This window comes from Rhinopithecus roxellana, chromosome 14 (assembly GCF_007565055.1).
Source record: "Rhinopithecus roxellana isolate Shanxi Qingling chromosome 14, ASM756505v1, whole genome shotgun sequence".
NCBI classification, from domain to species: Eukaryota; Metazoa; Chordata; class Mammalia; order Primates; family Cercopithecidae; genus Rhinopithecus; species Rhinopithecus roxellana.
Window position 1 is genome coordinate 130969194 of NC_044562.1, and position 15995 is coordinate 130985188.

The 15995-nt window shown below is 37.7% G+C and overlaps 1 long non-coding RNA gene across 1 annotated transcript; it reads left to right on the forward strand.

Annotated features, from left to right (window-relative positions):
- Positions 1-10094: 10094 nt before the first annotated feature.
- On the forward strand, positions 10095-14089 carry LOC115893185. The gene is made up of 3 exons (XR_004053126.1): positions 10095-10131; positions 12325-12410; positions 13661-14089. It is a non-coding gene; the product is annotated as an uncharacterized LOC115893185 (long non-coding RNA).
- The last annotated feature ends 1906 nt before the right edge of the window (positions 14090-15995 follow it).

The window sequence follows — 15995 nt, forward strand, 5'->3', positions numbered from 1 at the left end:
GGCCATTCACTCCTCCACCTTCCAGATATTTATCACTCCTCTTCTTCCCTCAAACTGCCTCTTCCTCCCCAATCTCATACTTAGTGGTTGACCTTGCTTCCTACTTTACTGAGGAAATGGAAGCAACCAGAGGGAACCTCCACAGACTCTCAGCACCACATCTACATGCTTTCAGAGCCTGCATGCCCTGGACCCCCTACCTGACATTAGCAGTGAGCTTGCCGTGCACCTGCCAAAAGCCAGTCTCTCTATGTAGGCACTTCTAGATGCCGTTCCCTCTCACCTGCTCCAAGCAATTCTCTCTGCCTCTTGCAAGACATTTTTCTTTTCCCATGAATCATTCCCATCAGCGTATACATATGCTGTCATTCTTCCCATCCTAAAAATCTTTCTCTTGACTCATTTTCCCCACCAGCTACTGTCATGTTTTTCTGTTCCCTTTGCTGGACATCTCGCAAGAGTTGTCCATACTCACTGCCCCATTTTGTCTTCTCCCACTTATTTTTGTAAACCTATTTTCATCATGCTTTAGGCCCCATTGTTCCACAGAAATTATTCATCTAAATCCAATGAACAATTCTTAGTCCTCATGTTAAGTGACCTATTTATTATCAACATAATACAGTTGCATAAATCCTCTTCTTAAATATCTTTTCTTGATCTTGGTTCCAAGGCACACATTTTCTTGCTTTTCTCTATCTCACTGGTCATTGCTTTTTTGTTTTGGGGGAGATTTCAGATTTTTTCCACAAGTCTCTATGTTAGAAAGTCTTAGGGTATCACCCTTGATTCTCTTCTCTCTGTATAGTTGTAACATCTATATGTCAACACTTCAACTGTATGTGTGTATATATGTACACAGACACTGAACAAATATATCTGAACAAATATATATATATATACACACACCTATATATGAATAAAAATCTCACCCATTCCTTCAAGTTCCAGCCTCACATATGCAACTGCCTCCTTAATGCCGCCTCCACTAGAACATCTAATAGAAACCTCAAACTTCACATGTCCAAAACTGAATTCCTGGTCTTACCTTATAAAACCTGCTCTATTGGCAGCCTTGTCCATCTCAAGGGATAGCAACTTCACTATTTCTAGTTGTTCAGACCAAAACTCTTGGGTATCACCTTAACTTACCTCTGTTTTATATGCCCCACATTCAATCCTTAAGCAAATCCTATTCTACTGTCATAAGGTAGCTAAACTTCTTCTACTTCTGGCCGCCTTCACTGCTGCTACTTGACCAGAGAGCCATCATCACCTATTTCAAAAACCTCCTGAGACGTCTCTGTGCTTTCATTCTTACTCCCTAAAGCTCTGTACTCAGCACTAGAATAATCCTCTTGAGACATGAATATCACTGTTTGCTTAAAAAAATAAAAAAAAAAACCCTGAGTAACAGCAAAGGTACCTGAAATACCTACCTTGCTTTCCCCATCACCTTTTAAACCTCAATCTGCTTTCTCTCCTTTGCTCACTCTGCTTCTGCCATTCTGGCCTTCTTACTGGTTGGTGGGTTATTTCAAACTCTTCAAGTATACTTTTTCCTTAAGTTCTTTCTATTGAGTGCTTCTGTTTTTCTTCTAGATTTCTCCTCTCTATATTCCCTCACCTCGTTTAAGTCTTTGCCCAAGTGTCACCTTTTTTGGGGAAGACCTACCTTGAGCATCCTGTCTTAAATGGTAACCTCTGACACCACCAACTTTCTTGGTTCTCCTTATCCGTTCTGTTCCATAGAACTTGCCACATTTTAATTTACAATATAACAAAGTACTCACTTATTATATTTTATGCTTGTTATTGCTCTCTGCCAACTAGAATATAGGCCTCTCAAGAGGAGAGAGTAGAGATCCTCAAGAACACATTTGATCCCCCTATGTGTTTCATCTATCTAAAACAGAGTCTGCCATATAATAGCATTTAATGAATATTTGAAGAAGTCTTAAGAAGAAACTGAAGAATGTGGGCCAAATACAGGACAGTGTCAATGCAGAAAAGGGATGAGATACAAGAGATTTTAAAAGGTAAAATTAAAAGTTCTCTTTGAGTGGATTCAGTGACAGAAGACAGGAGTAAAGGGTCATTCTAGGGAAGTGTGTCTGCTTAAGCCTAGAAAAGCAGGCAAGTAACACAGTTTAAGGAAGATGAGGGGAAAACAGCTTAGATGAGATCAAGAACTCCTTCTACATTGGTGTTTGGGGTGTAGCAAGGATGGGAGGCTCCAAAGATAATTTGGTAAGTGTTAAGACCAGAGTGGGTAGGGGAAAAAAAAAAACAAAACTTTGAGGAAACCTTAGGAAGGCATCTGTTTTCTGTGACAGAGGAAGAAATGCATTGAAAGGCAATCATTGAGTGTGAAGCAGAATGCTGAGCCGTGAGGGTACTTGAGGAAATTAATGTAGGCATGGGGAAAGACTGTACAGCATCAGGTGCTCAGCAGAGGTTGAAGGTCTTGTATTAGTGAAAATTCCTGGGGCGCCTTCCAATGGCAGACTGGGAGAGGAGCAAAGAAAGCAAACATCTGAGCTCTTCCAGCATCAGATTTCTGTAAGGAGAGGACTTCAAAAGGCTAAGGGGCAAAAGAGGTGAAAAGGAGTGGGATGTTTGAATGTGGGTCATGATATATTGGCTGAATAGGAGAGAACTGATCCTAAACTTTCTAAATTTATTTTTCCTCTTCTTCTTGTAGTCAGTTAAACTTCAGCATACAAAAAGCAGCAAGCAAAACACAACAAAGGCACAACAGGGAGCCTGGCTTATTTTTTCTGTAGGTATTCACTCTCAAAATACATAAATAAAAAGCACTTTAGATGTTTTCTTAACACTGAACTATGAATAGTTATAAAACATCATAAATATTCATTTACATTGCAATCTGCTCACAGGAAAGAGATGAGTTTAGTTGCAATAAAATTAAATCGACCAAGCATTGAAATCTAATGGGAATCTTTTGTTCATTTATGTTGCATTGCTAAGTATTCAGGCTCATATTGACTCTTTCACAATAAATATTTCATTTCTTCTTAAGTTTATGATTAGTCAAGTTGCATTATTATTAGCCTCACATGACTGATAAGACTGGACAATATTGTTTATTTGCCTTTTATTGTTAAACGTTCTATTGTTAATTTTGATAACTTGTGCAAAGCGTGGAACAATTTTTGATATTTTTGATTTATGTGGGGTGTCAATCTTCTGGAACAGTTCCTGAGTTTCTCATTCCATTAAATATAAGGTATTGTGATAAAGAAAAAAACTGGGATTCTAAAACTGAGCTTCAGAGTGACTATACCTGAACTTTCTTAAAATGTTAGTTAAAATGAAAGTGTTATTGGCAAAAGCAAGTCAGCCTCCCTCCCTATCTAATGAATGGAATAACTGAAGGAACAAATGTGTTTTTGTATCACATAGTTATCATATAAATCTGCTCTATATCATGATCTTGCTCTAGTTGATGCTGTGGTCTTCCTCACCATTCTGTTCACGTAAATACTACTTATGTGAGCAACTCATCAGTTTAAGTTCCACTCCCTCTGATTGCCTTCCAGTAGAATATACACCAATCACATATTATGAGCTGTTCAACCCACACAGCTCAGAATGATCTGAACCCCGCATTCTTCAATTTCTTCTCACACTATTCTGTCCCTTAGACACCATGATCCAATCTCACTGGCTTTCTTATTAGCTCTTTCCTGCCTCGGGGCCTTCTTATGTGCTCTCTCCTTTGATAGAAGCCTTCTTTCTCAGATTTTCCCATGACTGTCTTCTCATCATTTAAAACTCTGCTCAAGTGTCACCTCCTCCTGGAAGTCTTCCTGACTACTCCAATAAAGCTCCTGTTCCTGTCACTCCACAAATGTTGATTCTCTAACAAGGCACTCTGTTTTCTTCTTGGCACTTATCAAGTCTGGAAATTGCATTGTTTATTTTTGTATTTGCTTTTGGTCTGTCTTCTTTCATCCTTAGTGTTATATTCCAAAAGAAGGAAAACATCTCATTCTTCTTCATCAGAGTATTCCTGGGCTCAGAGAAGACCCTATCACATATTAGCTACTCAAAAAATACATTATCTGATATTTAATGGTATGAGGAACTCAGGAACAGTTCCAGAAAATTGAAATACCCTATAATTATTTTATGTAGCTCTTTGTCCGTGGCACTAAACTTAGAGAAAAAGTTAGAGGCTAGGATGAGAAAACATCAGCTTTGAATCTCTTTCTTTATCAACTCAAGAAGACAAGTAGGTAATGCTTCCTCTTCCTACCAGATAAGAGTTAAATGAGTAATAAATGAGGAAGTGCCCTGAATATACAAACTGTGATTAAATATGATCATTTGGTGGGTAAACTCTTATAATGCCTTGCTATCCCATGTTGTATCATGTTTTATTTCTATTTGAGACTTTTTGCATATTTGTGAACTTTTGCATATTATTAAATATTCTTTGAAAGCATGATTTAGTGACTATGTAAAATGCTTTTAAGTATATGAATGTATAATTTTAAATCTTCCATAATATAATAAATTGAGCATTTATCTGATTATTGTTTCAGGATGGGTCTCCAAGAATTAATACATAAAAAGATAAATTCTGTGGTACTCTGAATAAAATGACAGACTGGTAATATCTTCCCATTATTAAATGAGAAATTTTTTTTTCCTTAGCACTCTTAAGGGTGGGAAATAATTTTCTATAGTTGTATAATGTGCATTTCCTGAATTATAAGTGAAATTGAGCATTTTTATATGTCTATCGAATATTTGTATTTCTTTTTCAAAGAATAGCTTGCTGTGACATTTTAACCATTTTTCTCTTGGGTTTAAGGACTTTTTTCATTTAATCAATTTGTGTGAGCATGTTATAGATTGATAGCTTCTATCATTTGTCATGAATGTTTCAAATACTTTCCTAATGCATCATTTATCTTTAAATGTTATATATGACACAATTTTCCATTTTTAAGCATATTTATTGATGATTTTTTCTGGCTGTGATTCTCTTTGTTGCTGTTATGCTTAGACAGTCGTTCCTTATTTTTATATCAAATAATTATTGATATTCTTTTTTTCCCCCAGTTCTGACAGGATTTCATTAACTTCTAATTTGCCTGTATGTTTTTCAGTAGGTAAAGGGGAAATTTTGCTTGTTCCCCACTCCTATATCTACCTAAACATTGTGTGCTCATGTTTGCTTTCATCCTCATGTACTAAATATTCCATAGGCAGTGCTGCATGTTCTATTCTGATTTACTGGTTGAATCTTGCACCAGCACCATTCTGTTTAAGATTATTAGATAAATTACTACATGGTTTGTTATCAAAGTGAGATGCCCATTTTTAAGTGAACTCTTTTTCTTTTTAAAAACTGTATTGGCTATCTCTATATGTTAACTCATTCAGATGAAATTTAGATTATTTAAGTTATAAAAGGTTAAGAATTTTTTATTGAAATTATATGAAACCTACAAATTTATTTGGTAAAATTTTATACTTTTACAATTTCAGTCTTCCATTACAAAGTCAAGAACCTATGCTTCTCTATTTATTTCAAAAAGTAAATAGAGAGAAATGCACACTAATATTATCATCTAGCATCAGATCATTAAATATTTTAATAGGTAAAGTATCAAGGAGCAGTCATTCTGTTGATTTAAGGTATGGTATATTGAAAAATCTATTGTAAAAATGCACATGATTATTATCATCTAATATCATATCATTAAATATTTTAGCAGGTAAAGGATGAAAGAATTGATAACAAGTGAGTGAGATCAGACCAATAATAATGCAGGTGTGTTAGAGGACAAGGCCAGTCCTAATATCCCTGTGCTAACCATGGTTCTGAGGTAATGTGAATCTAAAACCAATGTATTAAGCAAATAGTTGTTAGAAATAGAAGCTAGGACCCCAGTCAAAACCAGAAATATAGTCATTAGTCACTGGACAGAAGTGTTGAGCAGAAGCATTAGCCAATAAAAAATGAAAGACTCAATACAAGATATTATGGCAATTTCAAAAGAATTCAAGACAGAGAAAGAAGGTAATAAGGTGGCATAGAAGTTAAGCTACCAGTCAAAAAGTTTTTTTTAAAAGGAAGTACCATAATGGAAATAACAAAATAGTTCCAAAAAGGAGGACACTACTTGGAGTCCTTGGAATCTTAGCCAAACATCATGAACTTTTCTATTCACTAATTCCAGGCTCAAAGATTAGCTTTTGGCTGCTTAAGTCACCCTCTTCCTCTCATCATCTGAATACAATGAAAGCAGAGCAGGATGGTGATTAGGGCTATGGTCCTGGACAGTCAGTGTATATTGTGAAGATACTGGGAATCATGTCATAAGCACCGAGAGAGAAGAGAGTGGCCAAAAGACAAGTTTGAGAGAGTCTGCCTATCACAAATATCACACAGCTCACAAATTTGCGAATGGTGTTTGAGTGAAAAGGGAGATAGGAGAATTTGAAAAACTGACCTTTCTACCATACAACATTCTACCATAAAACACTTCACATTTAAATTGTGTGTTATAGTCAGAGTGTTTCCAAAACCACAAAACCGTGATATCCTAAATCCCCTGCAGAATTCTGAGAGTTAGCCTAGTAAGTAATAATTAACTCCATTTTCTCACTAATAAAAACAAGGCAGTAAGAGGTTTAATGACTTACCCAAAGGAGCAAAGCCAGTGAGGTGAAGAGATCCTGAATCCAGTTTTCTGTGCCGTACAGTTAATTCCATCTCCACAATGTCTCCATTTCTGTTGCTTTTCTCGGCCAAAACCGTGGCTCTCAAACTTGTCTACACCTTGAAATCACCTGGAGAGTTTTAATACTGATACCCCGGATCTACTCCTAGAGACTCAGATTTAATTGGCATGACATGCAACCTAGATTGGATTTTCGGAAAGCTGCAAGATGATTCTAATGGAGCAAAGTTTGACAACCACAGTCACCAAACAAATGCTTCCTTCACAAAGATAACTGAGAATTTAGTAATTCCCATATCAACCAACATATGCCATTCCAAATCAACTGGTGGGGTTAGCAGGGGTGGGTGGTCTGACTTAGAGAGATAACTGTTAAGCAAGTATAGGGTTAATAAGAGTTAACTGGTAGGTAAAAGCAGATTTATGGAGATTCAGTGTTCAGAGTAAGAGCCAGGGTAAAAGAGCTAAAAAAGTGAAGAGATAAACCAGGAGTAGAAATAAAGGTTGGCATGTGGATGCATGGTGAGTAGATAGGGCATGGTACTACCTGGGGAAGGGCATTTAAGTAAATTTCAATGCCAGTCAGGTTCAGTGAACCAACTGTGCATGGATAGCAAGGACAGAACCAGAGAAAAATGTCCAAAGCATTGGTGAGACGTCTTCAGCCAAAGGCAGAACTGCCATTTTCAGGTACTTACGTATAGAGTGAACATTGAACTCTCTGCAAACAGGGAACCTTCTGCCCTTCTCCCCATCCCCAGCTCTTCTCACTTTTAAAGTGAATCAGAGAAGTCAGATATTTGAATGAATGCATTCAGAAAAGCACTTTTAGTACTAGATTGGAGCTCAAAATACTCTTTTTCCCACATTAAAAAAAAAGAATAATATAAACACAGTGCTAGTGAAATAAATGTTGAAATAGCCTTATAGAAATATGTCTTAGTTTGAAGGATAAAGGAAATGTGGTACATATACACCATGGAATACTATGCAGCCATAAAAAGAAACAAGATCATGTCCTTTCCAGGGAGTTTGATGGAGCTGAAAGCCATTTTCCTCAACAAACTAATGCAGAAACAGATAATCAAACACTGCATGTTCTCACTTTTAAGTGGGAACTGAATGATAAAAACACATGGACACATGGCGGGAAACAACACACACTGGGACCTGCCAGTGTGGGGAGGGAGAACAACAGGAAGAATAGTTAATGGATGCTGGGCTTAATACCTAGGTGATGGGGCTGGGTATGATGGCTCATGCCTGTAATCCCAGCACTTTGGGAGGCCAAGGCAGGTGGATCATTTGAGGTCAAGAGTTCGAGACTAGCCTGGCCAACATGTTGAAATCTTGTCTCCACCAAAAATACAAAAATTAGCTGGGTGTGGTGGTGTGTGCCTATAATCCCAGCTGCTTAGGAGGCTGAGATAGAATTGCTTGAACCTGGGAGGCAGAGGTTTCAGTGAGCCGAGAGTGCACCACTGCACTCCAGCCTGGGTGACAGAGTGAGATGCTGTCTCAAAAAAAAAAAAAAAAAAGAAAGAAAAAGAAAAAGAAAAAAAATACCTAGGTGATGGGATGATCTGGGCAGCAAACCCCCATGGCACAATGGCAAACATTTACCTATGTAACAAACCTGCACATCCTGCACACGTACCTCTGAACTTAAAATGAAAATTGAAGATAAAGGAAGAAAATAAAAGAAATATATCTTAGTTTGTTAGAGCTGGTATATCAACATATAAGCTGAATAGGTGGCCTGTAAACAGCAGAAATGTATTTCTCACAGTTCTACAGGCTGGAAAGTCCAAGATCAAGGCTAGTTAAGACACACTCCTGATTTATAGAAACTGCACTTTCTAGCTATGCCGTTCCTCACATGGTAGAAGGAGCCTGGTACCTCTCTGAATCCCTTGATAAGGGCAATAATCCTATTCATGAGGGCTTTACCCTCATGACATAATCACCTCCCAAAGGCCGCATCTCCTAACATCATCGCCCTGGGGGTTAGAATTTTAACATGAATTTCGGGGTACATAAACATTCAGACTATAACAGAATTATGTTTCAGGAACAAAGGAATAGTGAACTGAAAACGAACTGTCATGTTTAACACTAACTCTATGGAGATGGCATTATAAGTTTCAAACTAACTTTCAAATAAACTTTTGGTTCCATTGCTGCGACTTTCTTAAGAACAGGGTCTGTGTCTTACTCATCATTGTACCACTTGGGCTTTGCACATAGCACACTTACGTTGAATTGTTCAAAGGTGGACTTGTTCATAAGTTGTGACTGCCTCTTCTTAACACAGGAATAAGTAATGCCCCTCTCAAATATTTTCATGCACTTTTTCCCCCTCTTTTATTTTGAAATAAAGTAAATTGAAGACTAAGTGTTTTATTTATCAAATATAAATTCAAGGACTGGAAGGCAAGTCTAAAGACCTCTTGCCTTCTTTTTTTTTCTGGATGGGAGGAGGTTTCCATCCATCTTCAGTCCAAGGCACCCACAGGCAATATTCTGAGGCTCCCCCTTCTATTTAAGGTATTGGTTCTTGTACTGGTTTTATCTGGGACATAGTGCCCTTCATCCAATTTCTCTCTTTCCTTTTTCCTCACCCTGTTTTATCGAGGTGCAGCCCTTTTTATCTGCTCACAAAAGGGAACTCCTAAGTGCTGGTTTGTGATCAAGAAGCAGCAAAGCTGTCATCTCTCTAAATATATTTTTATATTTTTCTTGGGGTTGTCACTATAAATAAGAAAAAGTATTGCTGATAGGGCTTTTCATGTGTGTACTCTCTTTCTCTCTCCATCCTCATTCACTTCATCATCCTTAGGCCCCCAGAGCTGTATCACCACCCTGAAACAAATGGGACAAAGCAACCAATTACATTAAAATGCAATATAAATAGAGGGAACAGGCAAAGTTTAATGTGGATTTCCTGAACAACTGTTCCCATTCTGGGGGCTGGTCAAGCAAAGGAAACAGATAAGGAGCCATTGGCTGTCATTTCGCTTGAACTTTTCTAAGGATCTCAGGGCCTAGGGAAAGAATCCTCCTGAGTCTTTTCTCTTTCATAATAGTTTCATTTTTGTCCTTGTCATTCATTTGCAAGAATACAGAGACTGATGTAAGGCATCTCTGGAATAGTCTTAGAAAAATTATTCTGGGAACAGGATCAATGAAGAGGACTGTGAAAATGAACATGGAGACTTGAATCCCCTGTGCTTTCTAGAAATGGAAGGACAGAAAAATATAGCAATAGTCTTATGCAAAAATTGTCATACACATGCCAACCTCTTAAAACAGACAATGCCACCAAGCATCAAGGTGACCTTAGAACCTAAGAATGTGGAAAGAAGAAGTCACACATTTGGCAGGCTACCCAGACCCATGTGGAGCAGAGGTGGTAAATCTGTCACATGTTGTAATCTCCCTGGTTATGTCCGTGGTAGATATTGTTAATGAATCACAACTTTCTCTCCCCCTCAGCCCAAATTTAGCTTTAAAATCTATTTTAACACAGTATGCCAGATACATTGCCCATCAAATGCCACCAGTATTCCAGAAGAAATCTATCTGCTATCCATGATCAAGGCTATTGCAAAACTTCTGTCTATTAATTCAGGTCAGAGGAAGTGTGATCTAGGCTTGATTCAAGCCAGCAAGCTACCTGCCTTCTGAATCTGAGCCTTCTGCTTCTGCTCTAAGTAGTCACACTTCTTACCATGATGGCCCATCATGGGTCTTTTCTTTCTCTCACCATCACATCCTTTTAACTTGCTTTCTCCTCTTTCCTGTTACCTTCTGCCTCCACAGTATCCAGACAAGATTCAGCGGGGGCTGCTTTGTTGAGAAGGGAATGGAATGGATTTGAAGATGATGTTGGGGGAGAGCTACCATTTTTTCACTTAGGTGGAATAAGGGAGGAATAGTGAATGGTTTCATGTTCTGTGTTTCTAACACAGTTGCATATGTTCTTTATTGTACTCAAATTGCACATGTTCACCCTCATCCCACATAAGAAGCTCAGGGTCATCTTTGAGACTCAGCTATCTCGAACTACAACCGAGTGTGCAGTGTGCCTTTAAATGTTCCATTCTGCTAATGGAGATATGCAAGAAAAGTCCCCAGGTACCCCAATTACCATTCTGCTCAGCTGCTATGATATCCATTTCTCATTTTTAGGTTATCTGTGGAAATCACCAAACTATTAATAGCCATTCTAATGACATCTACAAATACTTGGCCCACAAATAATAAACTGCTAGGCACTACAAAGATAATAATTGAGCTTCACTATTTTTAGACAAAGCCTGGAAAACTGCCTTGTTAGTCATCATATCCATAATGCTGACTTATATATATTTTTTAGATATGCTTTATGGTGTATTCTACCTCCTCTAATTCAAAGAACACCACAAAAGTTTGGTCACAGTGTCTGAAAATTGATCTCTGAAGGTTAGGTCTAATCAAATTGTATTTGTCCACACTAATGCAAATAAATTTTAGCATTGATCATTTAAAATAATTTTTAATTATGATAAAAAACTCTCTGAGTCATACTCATTTTCATAGTGGATATTGTATTTATCGAACTACTAAAATAAGCTTATTACCCCAAATCCTATCCATACACCGGGGAACAAAGAGTGTTTTCTAAGATTTTTGATTTTCAGAAGATTCTTTCCTTCAAATGTGATTTTAAAAATAAAGATAATTGAGAATAGGAGAAATAGAAGAAAGTGGTTCAATCTCCAGATCAGGCATATGACTCAGGGTAAGTGGGGTTGGCAACTATTTTCAGCTGTTAGGAGTTCTGAAATTCTTGCCTATTTCAAACCTGCTTCTCAAATTTCCTGCTCATTCAGGACAGCTCTCTTTTCTGGGAGGAGGCACTCATTAAACAGTCACTGTTTTATTATCTCCTGATGAATGGCAAGGTTGGAGGGAATGGGACTTCTGTCAGGTAAACCTTGATAAGGGGGAAGCATCCGACCCTTGGGCTGCGGCCTCTTTAACCAACTTTATAAATACTTTAGGGACATCTTGAAGTCATGGGAACCACATTTTCCCTTGAAAAATTTTATATTACCAGAACATTTTCACAAGCCAGATTTCTAGCTTAGCCACATCCTCTGTGGAAGTTCAGTTCCTCACCTCATCACTTCCCCACTAACATCCTCCCCCAGTCACTAAGTGCTAAGCTAGATCCTACACACAGCCTCCACCAGTGCCTAGTTTTACTTTGAAGCTACATTCACCTATCTCCTTTTTCCTCATGGTCTTGAACAAGTAGCTGGTCTTTTCCTATTTCATAGCTCATAATCCTTGCTGCGATACTCACTACACTGCCATCTCCTAGTAAAAGAACATCCTCTAAGCATTCTTCAAGCAATGGTGACTGACGCCACTTGAAGGCAATGACATGAAGCCCATCAGATTCCACAATTTTTAAAAAAGAAAAATCTGGCTTTTAGTTAGCCAGAGGGAAAGCATTAACAACATAGCTGTGCCTTGAGCTACATACAGCAGGACAGACTCCTAGCAGACTTAACTGACTTACAAACACAAACGAAAAACATTTTGAAAGTTTCAGAAACACTGGTGGCATGGAGGGAGTGCAAGACCCTGAAGAGAATATGCTGAGGTTCTGAAGTGTGCAGGTGGGGCTTAATGAGCTAGGTAAGGCTTAATGTTCATTTGACCTCACTGGCACTGGCCAGCTGGTGCCTAGGAATCTTGGGTTTACCACTACTACATGACTTCCCTGGGTATAGAATCAAGTTTTCTTCTTGAAAAATATGAGACTCCTCATGAGCTCCTGAAATAACTTTAATTTCTACAGTGTCCACAAGAAAAGATTATTGGCAAAGGTCTTCTAGGTTTATTTTAATACGTGAACCAATTCAATAATTAGTCTCTGAGAACCTCTGTGAGCCTAAATCCTGTTTCTGTTTGGCTTCATAAAAGATAGGTAGATGGCCGGGCGTGGTGGCTCATGCCTGTAATCCCAGCATTTTGGGAGGCCTACACGGGCAGATCACGAGGTCAGGAGTTCGAGACCATTCTGGCCAACATAGTGAAACTAAAATACAAAATTAGCCTGGTGTGGTGGCACGTGCCTGTAGTCCCAGCTACTTGGGAGCTGAGGCAGGAGAATCACTGGAACCCGGGAGGCGGAGGTTGCAGTGAGCCAAGATTGTACACCACTGCACCCCAGCTTGGGCAACAGAGCAAGACTTCATCTCAAAAAAAAAAAAAAAAAAAAAAAAAAAAAAAAGATAGGTAGATGTAGATTTCTATGTCTGCTTCTGGGCTCAATTTGCTGTATGTTGTTTTATGAAAATATGTGAAGGACATGTGGCCTCAGACCAATATGTAGATGGAAAAGTAAGAAGAATTCTAATAGCTTTTCAGATGATTGTAGATATTCTTTTTTGATAGTATACCAAAACTCAACAAGTAGTAGTGTCTTAAAGGTTAGTTGTGTGGAATCTGAAACCATATCAATAAGCTTTTCGTACTCTGTTATATTACAATCCATTAGCCCATTTGGTATTTTGAATGTATCTTTTAACTAATCATGATTTCATAATATCGTGGTGTCTTGGAAAATATTGGTTCACTGAATTATGCAGGTTTTTAAAATATTGACACATTTCATTTTACAACATCAAAAAATCACATTTATTATTAATACCACCAATTTCATCAGAGAACACTCTAAATATTATGAAGCTAGTAAGCTCATGGTGATGGAAATAAGTTTTCCAAAATTCAAATTTTCCCTTGAAAGTTTGGATTTTACCACTGGCAAAAAATATCATCACTCATTTTCCTAGAAATGAAAGACTCATGTTGTTCATTTTTATGGCAAATCCTAAAAGCTTAACTCTGAATTCGTATAGTTTGTCTCTCTTTTGTACTTTCAGATAAAACTGACATTCCATAAGAGAAATGAGTAGTTCAGCCTGAAACTCAAATAATTGCACAAGTATTTTTCTTCAAGGTAATCATCACACTTTGTTATGGAGCAGAAATACAGCTCTTCCTGCTTCCTTCTCATTTTGTCGCCCAGAATAGTTGTCATAGTTAATTATATGTGTCTACTCGAAGGGTGTTTTTGGATGACTCCACTCTCTCTCACCTCTTCTGAAAAATAAAAGGAATCAGAAATTTCTAGAAACCAAGAACCAAATGAATGAAGTCAATATTATGCCCTAAGGCAAGCTTTCCCCTACATGCTTAGAGCTAGCTCAAGGGGTGTGAATGCCTCTCCAGGTCCACTCTCTTGGTGCCACAGAAGGGTCAGCATTGACTCTTACTCTGCGCAATTTGCTTGAACCCAGTGGGGCCTTGTTAAAAAAGAGCAAGAATGTCTGCAGTTCCAGATCTCATTTCATGCATAGTTGGCAGTGCATAAGCAATTTATCAGATTCCAAAATATATTTTTAAAAAGTCGATGAGGCTGAGGTCCTTTATGATTGTTGTGGATCCACATCAGGAAGAGAAACCCTTTAAGGAGAAGAATATGATATTTTCATTTGCATAAAAGCAGTAAAACTCCTTCAGCAGCAATTTCCCCAATATAAAAAGTGAGAACACAGCACCTTTATATTGGTGAGAACACACCAATATAAAAAGTGAGACACAGACATCTGTTACTTAAACAGATGCCACCTTCTAAACTCACTCAAGCAACCCTCTGCTCAACCAGAGACCCCTAAAGCAAAATTCAGTGAGTGGATAGAGCAATATGTGCAAAGGGTGCTTTGAATAACGATTGGTTTTACCTCCCAGCATCATTATGAATTTGCTTGACTTTTGTGTGTTGTTACTTTAGCAAAATCTCCTCCATCATTTCTCTCAGTAATGTCTTTCTTCTAACTTAACCTCCACAATCTGCAAAATCAAATGGTTCCTTCTAAGATTCATTGCTGATTAGCATTAGCCCTTCAAAAGCTAAACCATGGCTTTTGTTTTCTTTCTTTTTGCGGATGCACTTTAATGACTTCACAGGACAAGGCTCTAACACTATTTAGGAGAGAAATGAAAGTTAGTTCCTTTTTTTATTTTTTATTTTTTTCTAGTGGCACAAAGGGTCCCTGCTGATGTTTTCCAGTGAAGCAATACTTCCCTAGCCTGAGACTGATAAGCGCCTTCAGAAGTTAGGCTTACACTTCTAAATCAGCAGTTCATGGAAAGGCATTACGAAAATCTATTATACTGCTGTAATGGATGACAACACAGTTGTATATGTTACACCTTGAAGTAAGCAGTAGGATTTTCCATCACTTGATAACCTTGAAACTGCTACGATATCAAATTGCTATCATGAATATTGTGCAGGAGCAGAAATAACTCAAGAAGCTGCCTTTGTGAATAAGAATCAGAAAACTGCAATATTTTTACTGAGAAAATGGATTTGAGGCACTGGTGTATTGACAAGCTTTCTAACAGGAAACTAAGGTAGACATTACAAGTACATTCGCATTGAGCTATGCATCAATCCATCATTCAGCATTAGATTTGTAAGTTCTAATTAGTTAAAAATATTATTAGCAAATAATTATGTGGTACATTAAAATTTCCAGGATATAGGGTAAGGAGAGCCCACATGTTATTTTGTAGCTGAAAACAATAAATAAAAATATTTGTTTAATATTTCAACTTCTCGATGTACTCTGAAATCTAACTCATTCCAGCAGAGTATAGAGATGAGATTTGGGAAGTGAGGATTTGTTTAATAGGCATTTAAATCAATTGCAGCATGAAGACATGGTAGAAACAGAGATAGTAGATGTTTATTACACCTCTCTTTCTTTTTTTCTAAAATATGTGTGTTTAATTTTGCCAAATCCTGGCTTTGTTCAAGAACAGAGCACCTAGTATTGGTCTGTAGCATTTTCAGACGACAAAGTCTGAGAACCGTCGACAGCTATGTGAAATCTCAATGTCTGGAGTGATTCGTCATTATGTCAGACTGGCCAGCACTTTGTCACAGTGACTGACAATGGGAGAAACTTGGAAATAATGCAAAGATTCTCTGTTCACTGATAGTGTCTGCAGTGTGATTAGAGAAGAAAGCTTTGAGACTATGAGGAGAATCTTAATTTTCTCCCAAAATTAATTTTGATATTTTACCCTTTGTTGGACAAATTCCACCTAGCTTTTGCAATGTCTTACTCAAAAGTGGTCATTTTTATTTACAATAGTGCCTGGAGCCTAATTATTGAGCATCACTGCACATTCAACAGCTTAGTAGGT